This window comes from Chelonia mydas, chromosome 6, assembly GCF_015237465.2.
Source record: "Chelonia mydas isolate rCheMyd1 chromosome 6, rCheMyd1.pri.v2, whole genome shotgun sequence".
NCBI lineage: Eukaryota > Metazoa > Chordata > Testudines > Cheloniidae > Chelonia > Chelonia mydas.
In genome coordinates this window covers 131,448,123-131,463,948 of record NC_051246.2, presented here as the reverse complement: position 1 = coordinate 131,463,948, position 15,826 = coordinate 131,448,123, and positions in this window count along the sequence as shown.

Here is a 15,826-nt window from a genome sequence, read left to right as displayed (position 1 = left end):
ACTATGCATGGTAAATAGGCCCAATGACCTGTGATGGGATGTTAGATGGGGTGGGATCTGAGTTACTACAGAAAATTCTTTCCTGGGTATCTGGCTGGTGAATCTTGCCCACATGGTCAGGGTTTAGCTGATCACCATATTTGGGGTCAGGAAGGAATTTTCCTTCAGGGCAGATTGGAAGAGACCCTGGAGTTTTTTCGCCTTCCTCTGCAGCATGGAGCACGGGTCACTTGCTGGAGGATTCTCTGCTCCTTGAAGTCTTTAAATCATGATTTGAGGACTTCAATAGCTCAGACATAGGTGAGAGGTTTTTCGCAGGAGTGGGTGGGTGAGATTCGGTGGCCTGCGTTGTGCAGGAGGTCAGACTAGATGATCATAATGGTCCCTTCTGACCTTAGTATCTATGAATCTATCAATCTCCTTGCTAAATTAAATAGATTGAGCTCCTGGAATCTCTCATGACAAGGCATATTTTATAATCCTTTCACTATTCCTGTGGCTTTTCTCTGAACCCTTCCCAATTTATCAACCATCCAGCATATATTAGTCTCTAAGGTGCCACGACTCCTCCTGTTCTTTCTGCGGGTACAGACGGACACGGCTGCTGCTCTGGCACCCGACCTACAAGGGAAGGTTAAAAACACTGAGCACACACAGTCTCGAGAAAAGCAGTCGGGGGCCTGTGGCTTCCAGGCTGTTAAAGGCTGTTATAAAGAGGCCAGCGATCAATTATTTTCTATGGATTCTGAAAGTAAAACAGGAAGCAGTGGGCTTAATCTGCAAGAGGAGAACTTCCTAGCTTGGATATTAGAGGGGAAAAACTTTCTAACCATGAAGAAAGTGAAGCTCTGAAGCAGGCTTCCAAGGGAGGTTGTTGATTCTCATCACTGGAGGTTTTTAAAAACAGGTCGGACAAACACTTGTAAGGGATGATCCAGGGTTACTAGGTTCTGCCACAGCACAGGGGGCTGGGTCTGGTGACATCTCAGGGTCCCTTCCAGCCCTACATTTCTATGATCCTAGCCTGTAACCATGGCCTACATCCATTGTTCCTAAGCATTCTTACATTTGTTCCTACATTTAGCTGTATTAAAGCACATATTGTTTGCTCGCACCCAGCTTACCAAGATCGCTCTGTATCATTGACCTTTCCTGTTCATTATTTACCATTCTCCCCCGTCTTTGTCTAATCTGCAAGCTTCATCATACAATTCTCATAGCGGCAACACACTGGGGAGAGATGGAGAAGGATAGACAAACCTTGGGGGTCAATCCGAAAGCCATTGATGTCAATGCAAAGCCTCTGATTGGAGTTTAATGTGTTTGGACTTAGTCCCATAGTTTCCATTTATAAGGAGGCTGGTACATTGGTGAATACTAGCTTCATGTGCCTATCCCCATGAAAGGGGAATTGCATTAATACTGTGGACTCTTCCTGTCCACACAGAGTTATAATGTGTACAAACTACTGTACTTACATCCATTCTAAATGGTCTCATCCAGTCCATGGAAGCTCCAATGGAAACAGAAACCTATGCTAGCCCAATGCCACATGAAGAAGGTCTCACCTTGCAATGAATAGAGCTACACGACATATGTACACTCCACCTTGCAAAACTATTCTCTTGACACTATTACATACAGAAAACATTTGATCTTCTTCGGTATGAAGAGATTACAATGCTTTAATTTTAAGTCATTGTGCAGAAAGCAGCTTTCCCTTTCAGAAATACCTGTCAACATCCACCTCCTCTTTATGTGTGTATATACAGAACATACTTGTATGAATATGACCATAGAGAAAATATACTCCTTTCTGCAATTAGAAGGTACAGTACAATTAACTAAAACCAAACCAGGCAATCTGTTCAGCATATTCCCCATAAAACAGTCAAAAAAGTCAATCTGCTTCCTTTTTAAAATGTAATAGAAAATCCTAACACAACCCTGTTTTTGTGAATTTTTAAAATCTTTCTGTGCCTGTTGGCAATCTGCTATTAAATAATCCCAAAAGATGCCTGAATAAAAGTAGTCTAAAATGTATTCTTCAGTGTGGCTGCATTCCCCTTTTCATTCTATTTCTAACCTTGTCTGTTCCAGAGTCAAGCAGTTTCCTCAATGAACTCAAAAATTAATGCATAGATGCAGCCACAGGTTTATGCTTGAATATTGCAGTAATTCTGTTGCTTTGATGTCTGAAATTCTCTGAAATAAATGCCAGCTGGACCTGCAAGGGAAATGATTTTCAGACAGCTTCTGTAATCGGTGGTAAATTCATGCCATTCCAGAGAAAGCATTTCAAATTGACTGCAACTGACCAAAATTATCAAGGACAGAAATAGGAGCTAAAGCCATTATTTCTTCTCCAAACTTCTATCCTATAGACATATACAAACTATTTCTCTGTATGGAGACTAGGGGTAACATAGATCATTATATTCACAAGTGACTGACTAATTTAAAGAAGAGAGGTATGTCTGTCCAGCATGCAATAACATCCCTGCAAGTTGGTGCAGAAATTTTTAGTCCTGATAAAACAGTTATCTTTAGTGTATCCTGTGCTAATTTGGTATGAAAAGCACCTGATATTAGCCATACACTTCGTTTCACACAGGAAGAGAAATAATGGAAATTTGCCTTACTCGGCAGAAAAGTTCAGTGTCCCTATCTTAGTGTTGTTATAAAGTTGTACAAAGAGCTCAACTCCTTATTGTATTTGTGAAAGGCTGGGATTGCAGAATTTGGCCTTTCACGCATCACATCTGATGTCCTTTCCTCTGACACAGGCTATTGCTGTTTTCTGACACTGTCATAAGGGGAACTGACAGGGAATCTCTTGCATAACATGCTGTGAAAGTAGCCACTGCAGTGGGAAGGTGAACCTAGAACTGAACCTGCCCGGTGAGGTACCAGATCAGAGCTGGGGTGCCCAAGGAGGAGGATCAGAGCTGTACAGGAAATAGAAGCTGGACTACACTAAGAGTCATCCTGAGAGGAACGGGACCAGATAGGTGCAAGGAGATGCTGGACCTGACCTGTCTGAAGAGGGAACCACACCAGACTGGGGTGTTGGTGGGTGTCAGGAGAACATACTGTGCCTTTAAGGGAAGATCACACATTAGAGGGAACTGGATTGGGGCTAAAGAACACTGGTTGGAAGCAGCCAAGTGGCCAATTCCCTAGACACACAGCTAGGAGCTCATGGCTCTCCTGTTCCGTACCGAATTCTGCTTTAGTTCTAAGGAGTAAGGCTTTCTCAGTGTCCAGGCTGTGCCTTCCAATGAATTCACAAGATGACACATGGTACCAGAGTGAGTCAGAAGTGAGGACAGAGAAAGAAAACTGTGATGAAGGAGTAAGGGAGTCATTTTGGAGATGGAGTGACTAAAAGCCCCCAAGGAGTTGAAACTTTCAGGTAATGCAGCAGACTCCTGGAAGAGATTCTGATCTTATATATGCAAGCAGCTCTCTTTGGTAAGAAGGAAGACCAGCAGAAAATCACAATCCTCTTAAACATTGCAGGACTTGAGACAGTTGATGTCTTTAATAGCATGTAATTAAATCAAACAGAGACATCAAGTTGTGACATAATTTTGCAGAAATTTGAAGAGTACTGCATACCCCAAAAGAGTGAAACATTTGAAAGGTATAAATTTCACTTTAGAAGACAAGAGGAAGGAGAGTCCTTTGAAGAATTCCTAACAGAGCTGAAGCTAATGAGCCAAGCCTGCAACTACGAACAATTAACAGATTCAGTTATTATGGATCCAATTGGAATTGGAATCAGAGACCCAGAGCTGCAAAAATGACTACTGGAAGATATGGATCTCACTTTGGATAAAACAGTAAGGCTGTGTCAGGCAGCACAAATCACTCCAAACAGAATAAAAATAATGGAAGGAAAACAGGACACCGCCAATCTTGATAGAGTGACAAGAGAGAGAAAAAACTGGCAAGCAGTAAGTCACTAGAAAACAAAAAACACAGAGAAGCCTGAAAAAAACAAAACGTGAGAGTTCACAAGGGACAGCTTCAAGCATTGCACAAGATGTGGACACAAATACAGACCTCAACAATGCCCGGCTTTTGTTAAGCGCTGCAGTGTTTGTAAGAAATACAGTCATTTTGCCAAAGTCTGCAACCAGGATCAACAACAGCAGACAAGGAGGCAAAGCCTGCATTCCGAAGCACTAATCCAGGAAGAGAGTACAGACAGCAGCACAGAAGATGAGTTTTATCTAGGAGCTGTATCTGAAGAGGAAGGAACAGATGAATGGACAATTTCCTTAGAGACTAATGGGACTCTTATAACCTACAGATTGGACACTGGAGCTCAGGTAAATGTTGTTTCAGATACTAGTGTTAAAAGGCTGAAGGGGAAAAAAAGCCAGGAAACATGGTGAGCAAACAAGTTAAACTCAGATCTCATAGTGGGGAACTCATTTCAACTAGCAGTATGCATGTACTAGAAGTGAAGGTAAAGGATCAAATAGAACTCATAAACTTTGTGACAGTTAAAGGGAATAAAGCACTTATATTAGGTTTAAAAGCATGTCAGGCCCTTGGGCTGATACAAAGAGTGCACATGGCAGAGGAGATAAGGGACATAGGCATAGAGGAACAGTCTCAGGATGTTTCAAGATCATAAGAAAACTAGCAACTGAATATAAAATTGAACTGACAGAGCCCAATTGTCCCATCATACATGCTTCTAGAAATAGTCTTCTAAGGATGAGAAAAAAGTTCAAAGAAGAACTGGATTGTTTAGTGACAACAGATAGAATTAGAAGAGCCTACAAATGGGGGCACTCACTAGTAAAAGTTTCGGTGGGGAGGAGGATGGAATACAGATTATGCCTGGATCCTTCGGAGCTTAACAAATATATCAAAAGGGAGCATTTTCAGTTCCCTACCAGGGAAGATATTACTGGGGGATACGACTGGTACAAAAGTATTTTACTACTTTAGATGCACTGTCTGGATTCTGGTGGATTCCCTGAGATGAGAGGAGTTTCAAATTATGTATTTTTATTACACCATATGGAAGATATTGCTTTCTCAGATTATCACTTGGTCTAAAATCTATCCACTCCAGAAGGCTTTCATAGGACTGTAAAGCAAATATTTGAGGGAATTGAAGTGTACACAGATTACATTCTCATCTGGGGCAGCACAACAGAACAACATAATTACAGGTTAAAGAGAGCATTGGACAAGACGAGAACAGTAGGCCTGAAGCTAAACAAAAATGTAAATTCAGGCTCAGAGAAATTACCTATTGAGGAGAAAGGTTAACTGAACAAGGGGTATGTATTGATCGTAGCAGAGGGCAAGATATAACAGATATGCCACACCCAGAAAATGAAGAGGGACTACAGCTGTTCACAGGAATGGAGAATTTTGTTGATATAGCTAGCTAGATAGCTAGCTAGCTAGCTAGCTAGATAGATAGATAGATAATGATAATTTGGCTGGATTAACGAGCAATCTCTGCATACTAATGCAAAAGAATAATCAATGGATGTGGGATTTAACCTGGACAAAGAGTTTGGCAACGTAAAACAATTGATTCAGGAAGCCCCTGTCCTGAGGTATTTTGACAACAGAAGACAGATCAAATTGTCCACAGATCCTCCAAAGAAGGCATAGGGGCTCCATTGCTACAAAATATGAGCACCACCTGGAGACTGGTGGCGTACGCATCCAGCACTCTTACAAAAACAGAATGCCATTATGCCCAAATTGAAAAGGAAGCTTTAGCCCTGGTACATGTTTGTAAAACAAAGATCGTTCGTTCATTTATGGAAGACGAGTTGTTGCAGAAATAGACCATAAGCCTGTGATATCAATGGCAAAGAAGAGCTAGTGGACACTCTGCCCTGGTTACAATGACTGGTTTTCAGATCCAATTGTCTGATTTGGAAATAGTCTAAATACAAGGAAAAGAGTAGGTGGTAGCACACTGTAAAGAATTGGGGCCTATCTCATAGGAGACACCTCGTACCCGGCCAGGCATTGCTCTTGCTGAGCCAGCTCACCCCCTGGGATCATCGTATCGAATCTCTCACAGACTCCAGGGAAGCAGTTTCCAGCAGAGTTAGGTATTATTTTAATTTATTTCAAAGCTTCTTAACAAACAAATCAAACTTCACTGCCTCTTCCCTCAGAGCCTGCACATGCTGAATAGTCACTTCCCCAAGTCTGCCCGTCACACCGCTAAGCTCAGCAACCCAAACGTCCTGGCCCTTCCCTTAGAGCCTCGGTAATACAGTTGCTCCAAACCAGTGACCCCTCAGCTTTCTAGGAAGTGTTGCTGACCCCCTCCCTCCAAATCCTGCTGCCCTCTTTTATGAGAATCAGCCAATTAAGTGCCAGCTCTTTTCCCCAGGTGCCGTGGAGGGGGCTAATCAGCCAGCCAGGTGCTGGCCTCTGACCACAGAGGAATGGTATCTCTCAATACCTTCATACACACACATTGTCCAGACCATTTGATCAAACTGGAGTAGAAACAGAGGTGAAGTCAGACAGAGTGCATGTCCACTTGATAAAGAATTGTCCCGGCTCAGAAAGGATGTGGAATGAATTTGCTGGGACTATAGCTAATGACTAGACTTTACAGAGGGTGATCAAGGCTATTACCACAGGACATCACATATCAAGTCCACATTTCCAGTTCAAAGCAGAACTGTCTCTCATTGATAGTGTATTGTTTAGAGAAAATAGAATAATAATAGTGCCTAAGATGTTACAGGCTGACATGCTCACAAGAATACACGAAGGCCACTTGGGCATGGAGAAATGTAACTGCAGAGCTGAAGAGATACTGTATTGGCCACAAATGAACAATGAGATGGAGAAAACTGTTAAAATGTGTGAAACATGTCAACAGTACCAACCTAAACAGAAAAGAAGAGCCTATGCTGGTATACAATGAACAGATAAGGGCATGGTCCAACGTTGGTGTGGATTTAGTTACATATGCAGTAAAGACTATGTTTTGATTTTGGATTATGATTCTCATTCTCCAAAGGTTGTTTCATTAGAATATACCACATCAAAATGTTATAATGTGCATGAAACCCATATTTTCCAGCCATGGAATCCATGAAGTGATTATGTCTGATAATGGTCCACAGTTTGATAGACATGAATTTAAATAATTGGCTGCAGTGTATGGGCTTAAGCAGGTAACTTCCAGTCCCAGGTATTCTCAAGCCAACCATTTTGTAGTGAATGGCGTGAAAATTGTGAAAAGACTTTTGAAAAAGACCGCTGACTCAGGTACAGAGCAGCATCAATGAATCATGGGCTGTCACCTGCAGAGACATTGTTGGGCAGGAAGTTGAGAACAAGACTCCATAAGTTAGTCGTGAACCCTAATGGCAATACTGACTTAGGTGTCCATAAGGAACATTGTAAGTGTAAGCAAAAGATATATCATGACAGCAGCTCTAGTGTGTTGGAGCTGTTGAAGCCCAGCGATGCAGTGTGTATTCATGATAGTTCTTGCCAGGCACAGAGGCCAGTAGTGATTCATGGTCACCCCACTATCAGATGAAGTACAAACTCCTGCAGGGCATACATTTTGGGGGAACAAGAGACATCTTCAACTCTTTCCTGAAGAAGAGGGAGGTAAGGAGGCAGATTCTTCACTGACAGCTACAGGCCAAAGCCCTGAGAAACCCACTGAGCATCTTTCAGCCCAGTTCTGCAAAAAGAACCTGGGGATTACAGTGGACAAGAAGCTGGATATGAGTCAGCCATGTGCCCTTGTTGCCAAGAAAGCTAATGGCATATTGGGCTGTATTAGCAGGAGCATTGCCAGCAGATCGAGGGAAATGATTATTCCCCTCTATTTGGCACTGGTGAGGCCACATCTGGAGTACTGTGTCCAGTTTTGGTCCTCCCACTACAGAAAAGGATGTGGACAAATTGGAGAGAGTCCAGCGGAGGGCAACAAAAATGATTAGGGGGCTGGGGCACATGACTTACAAGGAGAGGCTGAGGGAACTGGGGTTATTTAGTCTGCAGAAGAGAAGAGTGAGGGGGAATTTGATAGAAGCCTTCCATTCCTGAAGGGGGGTTCTAAAGAGGATGGAGCTTGGCTGTTCTCATTGGTGGTAGATGACAGAGCAAGAAGCAATGGTCTCAAGTTGCAGTGTGGGAGGTCTAGGTTGGATATTAGGAAACACCATTTCACTAGGAGGGTGGTAAAGCACTGGAATGGGTTTCTTAGGGAGGTGGTGGAATCTCCATCCTTAGAGTTTTTTAAGCTCAGGCTTGACAAAGCCCTGACTGGGATGATTTAGTTGATGTTGGTCCTGCTTTGAGCAGGGGGTTGGACTAGATGGCCACCTAAGGTCCCTTGCAACCCTAATCTTCTATGATTCTATGATTCTAACCAGAGCAGTCAGCTGATTCAGCTTGTACAAGGACTGAAACGGTGCCTCGTCGATCTAATAGACTGTGACAAGTATCTGAAAGACTCATGGAGTCAAGAATCTGATGGTATTTGTAGAGAAACAGTTGGTATATATATTAAATTGTTTGGGATTGCTTTTACTGGAATGGGGAGATGCCAGGAGTATGTACTGTGCCTTGAAGAGCAGAGTGCATGTTAGCGGGAACTGGACTGGGGCTAGAGAAAACTGGTTGGAAGGAATCCAGTGGCAGCTTCACAGACACACAGCTAAGAACTCATGGCTCTCCTTTAGCTTATGTAATTCTGTTTTAGTTCTAATCGAGCCTCACTTTTTAGAGTCCAGACTGTTTCTCCTCCTTATGAATGCACAAGAAAATATAAAGGAGTACTTGTGGCACCTTAGAGACTAACCAATTTATTTGAGCATAAGCTTTGATGAGCTACAGCTCATTTCATCGGATGCATGCAGTGGAAAATACATTGAGGAGATTTATATACACACAGAACATGAAAAAATGGGTGTTATCATGCACACTGTAAGGAGAGTGATCACTTAAGATGAGCTAATACCAGCAGAAGAGTGGGGGGGGGGAGAAAACGTTTTGTAGTGATAATCAAGGTAAAATATAGTGGGTTTCTGGGGAGAATGGGAGGTGCCAGCTTCAGAATAACTTGTGTAACTGACATGTGGCCCTCTATTAGCCACCTCGAAAGATAAGGGACCTACTACTACTTTCAGCTCATGTGGAAGAGTCAACATGGTTTTTCTAAAGGGAAATCATGCCTCACCAATCTACCAGAATTCTTTGAAGGGGTCAACAAGCACGTGGACAAGGGGGATCCAGTGGATATAGTGTACTTAGATTTTCAGGTTTCAGAGTAGCAGCCATGTTAGTCTGTATTCGCAAAAAGAAAAGGAGTACTTGTGGCACCTTAGAGACTAACAAAAACTCAGATAAATTTGTTAGTCTCCAAGGTGCCTTTTCCTTTTCTTTTTAGATTTTCAGATGTTTGATAATGCAGCAAGGAGGAAGATCGCACCTGAGATTTCCAAGAGAGTCCAGGGGATCAAGAGATTCATCTTCCATTAAATCTAAGATGAAAATCTCAACTGATTAGCATAATTTTCCACTAAATCCACAAGGACCAGTGTCAGAATGAACAGCCACGGCAATTCCTCGCACCTGCATTTGTGTCTGGGAGCAGCTGAGCAAAATCCACAAATAGCGCTGGAGATGCTGGACATCTGAACGGTCCAGGTAACAGCCAGTACAGACCATTCAGGGTGCCAGTGGAGGCCCTTGCAGTCCTGATGCACATTCCATGTTCCCTAACAAAGGAAGGGGGCATAGTGCTGCATAGCCAGCAGAGGGGCTTATAGAGAGAGGGCTCTGTTACCTGGCAGAGAGGCAGCCCCTTTGCCCCAGGAAGCTCAGGGCATCTATCTGGTCAGACTTGGGAATCAAGCAGAGGAACAAAAGACGAGCTTTCAACCTGCTCTGACCTCCTCCACAAATACACTCTCTGAAGGACCCCAGTCTCACTTTGATGTCTGGATTATGTGTCCATATGTCTGGAGTGGCTCAGGAGCATGAGTGCCAGCCTCAGGGCAGAGTGTTAAGAGCTGGGGCACAAACCCGAAACTGGTTGTGAGTTCTGTACTTAGATTTCACCAACCAAACATCAAGTGTGAACTCCTCAAGCGCGATCACAGCCTTAACATGGAGTCACAGACAGTCCACTTAGGCACTGCCACTCAGGAAAGCTTGTCTCTGTGACAGATGGTCCCTTTCACCAAAAGTCACAACAATATTTAGGTTACTCTCAGTCACAAAGGACCAGTCCCTTACCCCAGGTCAATTGTACCTTAGATCCTATACCAAAGACAACACTTGTAGCCAATCCTATAATAAATTAACTAAAGATTTACTAATTAAGAAAAATAAATGAGTTATTTACAAGGTTAAAGCAGGTAAACACACACACACACGAGTTACAGTCTTTTTTTCCCAAAAGTTAATAGAAGCTGCTGTAATGTGCAAGCACTATATGTCCTTTAGGGCTAACTGAGGCTAAGCAGCTGGGGATCTCTTGCTTATGCTTAGAAATCTTGCCCTCCCAAAGTCCAAGCAGCACAGAGATCCAGTTTCGTCTGTCAGGGATTTTTATTCCCTTTCTGCAGAGTCCACTTCCATGTCTTCTCCTCATGGTTGTCAGGGGAGCAACCAACAAAGTCTTTGTCCTTTGCTCTTTCACAGTGGTTTCAATGGTGTCATTTGGATTCAGTGGGTCTTCTTGTGTGCCGCACCTAACACCTTCTGTAGGAAGCCAGCAAAAGTTATCAATGCTTCTTTCCTCTTTGGTAAGTTACACAGTCACTGAGGTTTACAGTGCAAACACTTGTTACCTGGGGTTCTTTCAATGCAAAGCTCTTGGTAACTTTACTTTGTGCAAGGTGGTGTCAGGAAACAAATCAAAGGAGACACTGCCATCTGACTGACACAAGCAGGACAACACAAGAGTGCTCTCCCTTAAAGCTCTACTTTACTTAGTCTTAAGCACTTACACATGTCCGCAGCAGGTTAGTAAAACACCCCAAAAGATCCCAGATGCATATTTACCCAGGGTCTTGAGGAGGTCTTAAGGGGATAACTGCAAACATCCAGTGGTCGGCCGGCCGCTATCTGCAGGGGAACTTGAGAGGTGGCCAAGCATGCAAGTGTCCATCAAGCTCAGATTTCTTCCTCTTTTTATATCTAACTTGTTAGTATTACGTAGCTTGTCCATTAACAAAACTGCTGAGCGGACGCTAAGTTAAGGGGAGAGCTCTCCAGACTGTCTGGTGGGCAACTTTCCATCAGTCAGGCAGGGGAATTTTCCACCAGTTAACCAGATGTAGAGCAATAGTTCACAATTGCTAGATTTTCCATCTTGCAAAAACCGCATGCTTCGGAAAAGCAACTCAAGTCAGGAGGGCAGAGGGTCATGTTTATTCCTTGAGGTCCCTCACTTCACCTCCCATCCTGGTCTGTTAGCTGTGCTAAGATTTCAGAAAGGCCTCCTTCTAGCTGCTTTCAGCAACAGACATAACAATCGGTGTGCCAGCCGCTCACAGTGGTTTAAACATGATACTGGGCTCTGGGCTATCAAAACTCTGCTCCGACACATTCACTATACCTTATAACATGGGGTGAAGATGTTGTAAGTGAGATTAGATCATGCAGCACATACAAACATTTCATAAAGTCTAAACACATTTGTATAAATCAAATACCTATTTTAACAATATGAACACATAGGGGAGCCAGACCGGTTTCCAGCTGTGCATTCGTCACTGTTCAGTTGGGGCCTAGAGGCCTTGGCAGGACTGGCATCCGGTTTGCCAGCAGCACAGTGAGCTCCAGCAGATATGCAATTCCTCTGCAGGATTCCTAATCTGGACTTACATTTCAACCTCATAGAACTCAGGGGTTGTTATCATGTGCCAAAGTTAGGAAGAGAAGTCCATATTTGAGAATCCACCTCAGCATTAGCTCCAATGGGAGCCAGAGGTGCTCAGCACCTCTGACAGTAGGGCCTATGGGTCATTTAGGTGCCTAAATATGGCCTTAAAGTGCATTAGTTTAAGTACCCACTTGTGAACATTTGGGCTGAAATCGCTCCTCCTTAGCAGAAGTGACTGCATTCACATCACAGGGGGAAATAAACACTGATTCTGCATATCTTCACTCTCTTCCTGGTTTCTGCATTCAATTTTTTAAAGGTCTCCAAGCAACACTGGCTGTGCGCTCAATGCCATGTGCTCAACAATAGTGCCGTATTGATCACACCCCACAGGGCATGTGCTTAGAGGTGAAACAAAGTCAGAAGGTAAATCTTATTCTGCTCGTAAACAGTCTAAAATCCATGTTACATATTGACAAGAAAGAACCTGTTAAAATTCCTATTGGAAAACTGAAATACTGTTTTTCTCCTTAAAATGTGAAAATGCTCGAAAATACAAAAGGCTTCGTTACAACTGAGCATTTCTCTTAGAGAACTTTAATTTTGCATGGCTGTGGGAGCACTGATTTATCAGCATCTCCTTTGATGCTTCTGATCCTATGAGGCACTATAAATAAACATTTAAACTCATTAAGTATAAAAGACAGGAAACTTTAATAATGAGATATGAGCTTTTCCAAGCAGATCTTTTGGTCCTGCTTTGATCAGGGGGTTGGACTAGATGACCTCCTGAGGTCTCTTTCAACCTTAATCTTCTATGATTCTATGAGTCCGTGCCTCATTCTCAACATAAAAGTGTAGGAGTGAAACACGAAGACAATGTTATTGCCAATGGAGAGACACTTCCCTTTTCAAGGTTCAGTTTAAATCATCACCTTCATCCCATCAGTCAAGCCCAGCTGTGCTGTCCTTACAGTGAGTAGTACCTCACTCTGCAAGTGGTTACATTCATTTAAACAAGAGTACTCGCAGAGTAAAGCGTAGCACAGCTAGCCAGGCTGTGAACCTCTTCCTCCCACTCTACAGTGGAGATGCCAATTCCAGGCCTGCCCAGATGCACTTCACTGAGTGAGCACTCTCTGATACAGTGGGTGAAAAAACAGAACCTTCCTTTCACAGGAGAATTTCAGCCATTTTGAAATTCTGACCCGAAACGGCATGTTGAAATACCAAAAGTTTCATGAAACAAAACTCCAGGAAGCTTTGAATGGGAGCTGTTGACATGGAAAATTTGACGATGGTTCAATTGGAACAACATGTCAACAGGACATTTCCATGCCACTACGTTTTTCACTTTGATTTTCCAGATCACAAAATAGAAATGATTAACTAAATAAACATTTTTCCCCAGAGAAAATTTTGACAAAACCCTATTTTCTGATTGGAAAATGTTTTGTGGGAAATGTTTTGACCAGCTCTACCCCTCAATTTCATTGAAAGCTCTGCAAGCCAACCCAGCCTGGATAAGGATGGGAGAATCTGCTCCAGTGAGTCATGTGTGTTACTCACAGCCATTCATGGACCTAAAAAGGTTTGGGTCTTCACTTCAGTTTAGAGAACATGAGAATGGCCATCTAGCCCAGTATCAAAGGTCCATCAAAGGTCCATCTAGCCCAGTACCCTGTCTTCTGACAGTGGCCAGTACCAGGTGCTACAGAGTGAATGAACAGAACAGGAAATCATCAAGCTTCTGGCAAATAGAAGTTAGGAACACTTGGGAGCATGGTTTTGCATCCCTGTCCATATTGGCTAATAGCCATTGATGGACCTATCCTCTATTAATTTTTCTAGTTCTTTTTTGGACCCTATTATAGTTTTGGCCTTCACAACATCCTCTGACAAAAAGTTCCACATGTTGACTGTGCGCTGTGTGAAGAAATACTTCCTTTTGTTTGTTTCAAACCTGCTGCCTATTAAGAAGTAGCTGGAAATGCAGATGTCTGTGCAAGTATCACTCAAACCCCTCAGATCACAAAAGCAGAGTGGAGGGAGAATATTGCCACAGAAGTCAGCTCTGTTGTGTTTCTTTATCTTAAACTCCCCCACCCCCAAAATTTAAGGATCAAGATTACCAAAGATAGAAACCTGCTTGCGTACACCAAAGCTCTGTGTACCAAAATGCAACCCCATATTTAAGTTCACAATTATGTGTGCTGATCAAACAATTACCCACCTGTACACCCAACTTTGCAAACCTTTAGCATCAAAATGAGGAGCAAATGCTTCCCACTCCTCCTGTGGGAGCAGGGAGCTGAAAGCAGCACATCTGTGTGGATGGTACTGCTATAATTCAAATGTTAAATGACAACAGTGAACATGAGGGTGGGAGGGATTGATGGTTCTTCAGCCTATTACCCCTTCTGCTCCAGTCCTGTGAAAGCCCCTTTTCAGGTGTTCCTCAAACAGGCAGAGAGTAGTAGCTGTTCTCCAGGGCATCATACACTTGCCATTTCCTACACAAGTCAATGCTGATTCCACATGCATTTCCTCCTGCCAGTTCCTCCATCATAAAATCAGCTTTCCCACTCCTGGAGGAGGGGATTTGGGGAGGCACCATGGGAACAGCTCTTGCAACGGCTCATGCAGAGCCTTCATAAAACTGTCCCCGACTTCCCACAGATCTCCAGGAACCCAGCTTCCCTGCCTGCTCCTTGGCGTGGATTGAGGGAAGCAGTACAAACTCCACTCTCTTCCCACCCGAGTGAGTAACAGCTGGACCTCCCAAGGCATGCCCATTGAATGTTCTGTCCCCGTACCTAGTTGTAACCAGAGCTGATCAGGAATTTTCAGTGTTGCTGAAAATTTTCAATTTTCTGTTGGGAAAATCAAAATGGATTATTTCATTTCAGGTGACTCTAACCTGAAACAAAGCATTTCAGGCCAACTCAACAAACCAAAATGGGACATTTTCATTTCAAAAGGTCAATTTTTTTGTTTCAATTGAAAATGTCAAAATGAAATGTTTGGACATTTCTAAATCAAAATTTTTCAGTAGAAAGTTGTTCCACAAAAAATTTGGCTATTTCAATTTATTGTCCCCACTTGGATGAAAAGAAACATTGAAATCTCAGACTTTCCCAGGGGACAGATGGAAATTCCAAATGTCCCTCAGCAGAACAGTCTGTTTAGAGGACTATGTGACCCCTGATACCTCAACCAAGCATGGCCTTTCTTTGCACAGAAGCTAAACAAGAGCTACACACTTGTACTGGCAAAGAGAGAAAAATAAAGTTTCACAAATAAACTATATATTATATGTTCTCTTACAGTTCTGCACTGCATGCCTGGTTTGCCTGAGAATGAGGCTCCGCTCTGCAGCATTAATCCCCACGTTAGGGGTGAATTCTGAATGGCCCTCAAAGGTTTGCTGAGACATATTTACATACATACATTGTTTAGGGACATACTTTCTCTGTAATATTTTGGTATCAAGTGTATTAAATAAACAGGATTAACTTGTGCTTTTCTATTCCTCCTTTTCTACCCCTTTCTCTGTCACTTCACTTTCCCCTCTCTAGCTATGCCTCTATCTTTCCTCCTGTATTTAAGATTCTGGATTTATTTATTTTAATCAGGTTTGATTCTCTAAGAGCACGTCTTTCATCCCTCTCAGGCATGTCTGGCTTTTAGAATCTGCCTTTGATAAAGGAAATACTACTTTTAAGTAAATATTGTAGGTTAAGTATTCCTATACAGATTCTTTGGAGGAAAGTTTAAAGAGTACAGAATATTGATCTGGCAAAAAGCTTAAGGTAAACTGTCTTAGGTATCTGGAGCTACAGAAAGCACAGAGCAGAAAGCAAAGCTAACAATTTTTTCCTGGTTTCAGGAAAAGACTATTTTGTTTTTGCCTACACCATTTTTCTCATGTTCACCATAAGTAAAACGTCTTTTACTTTC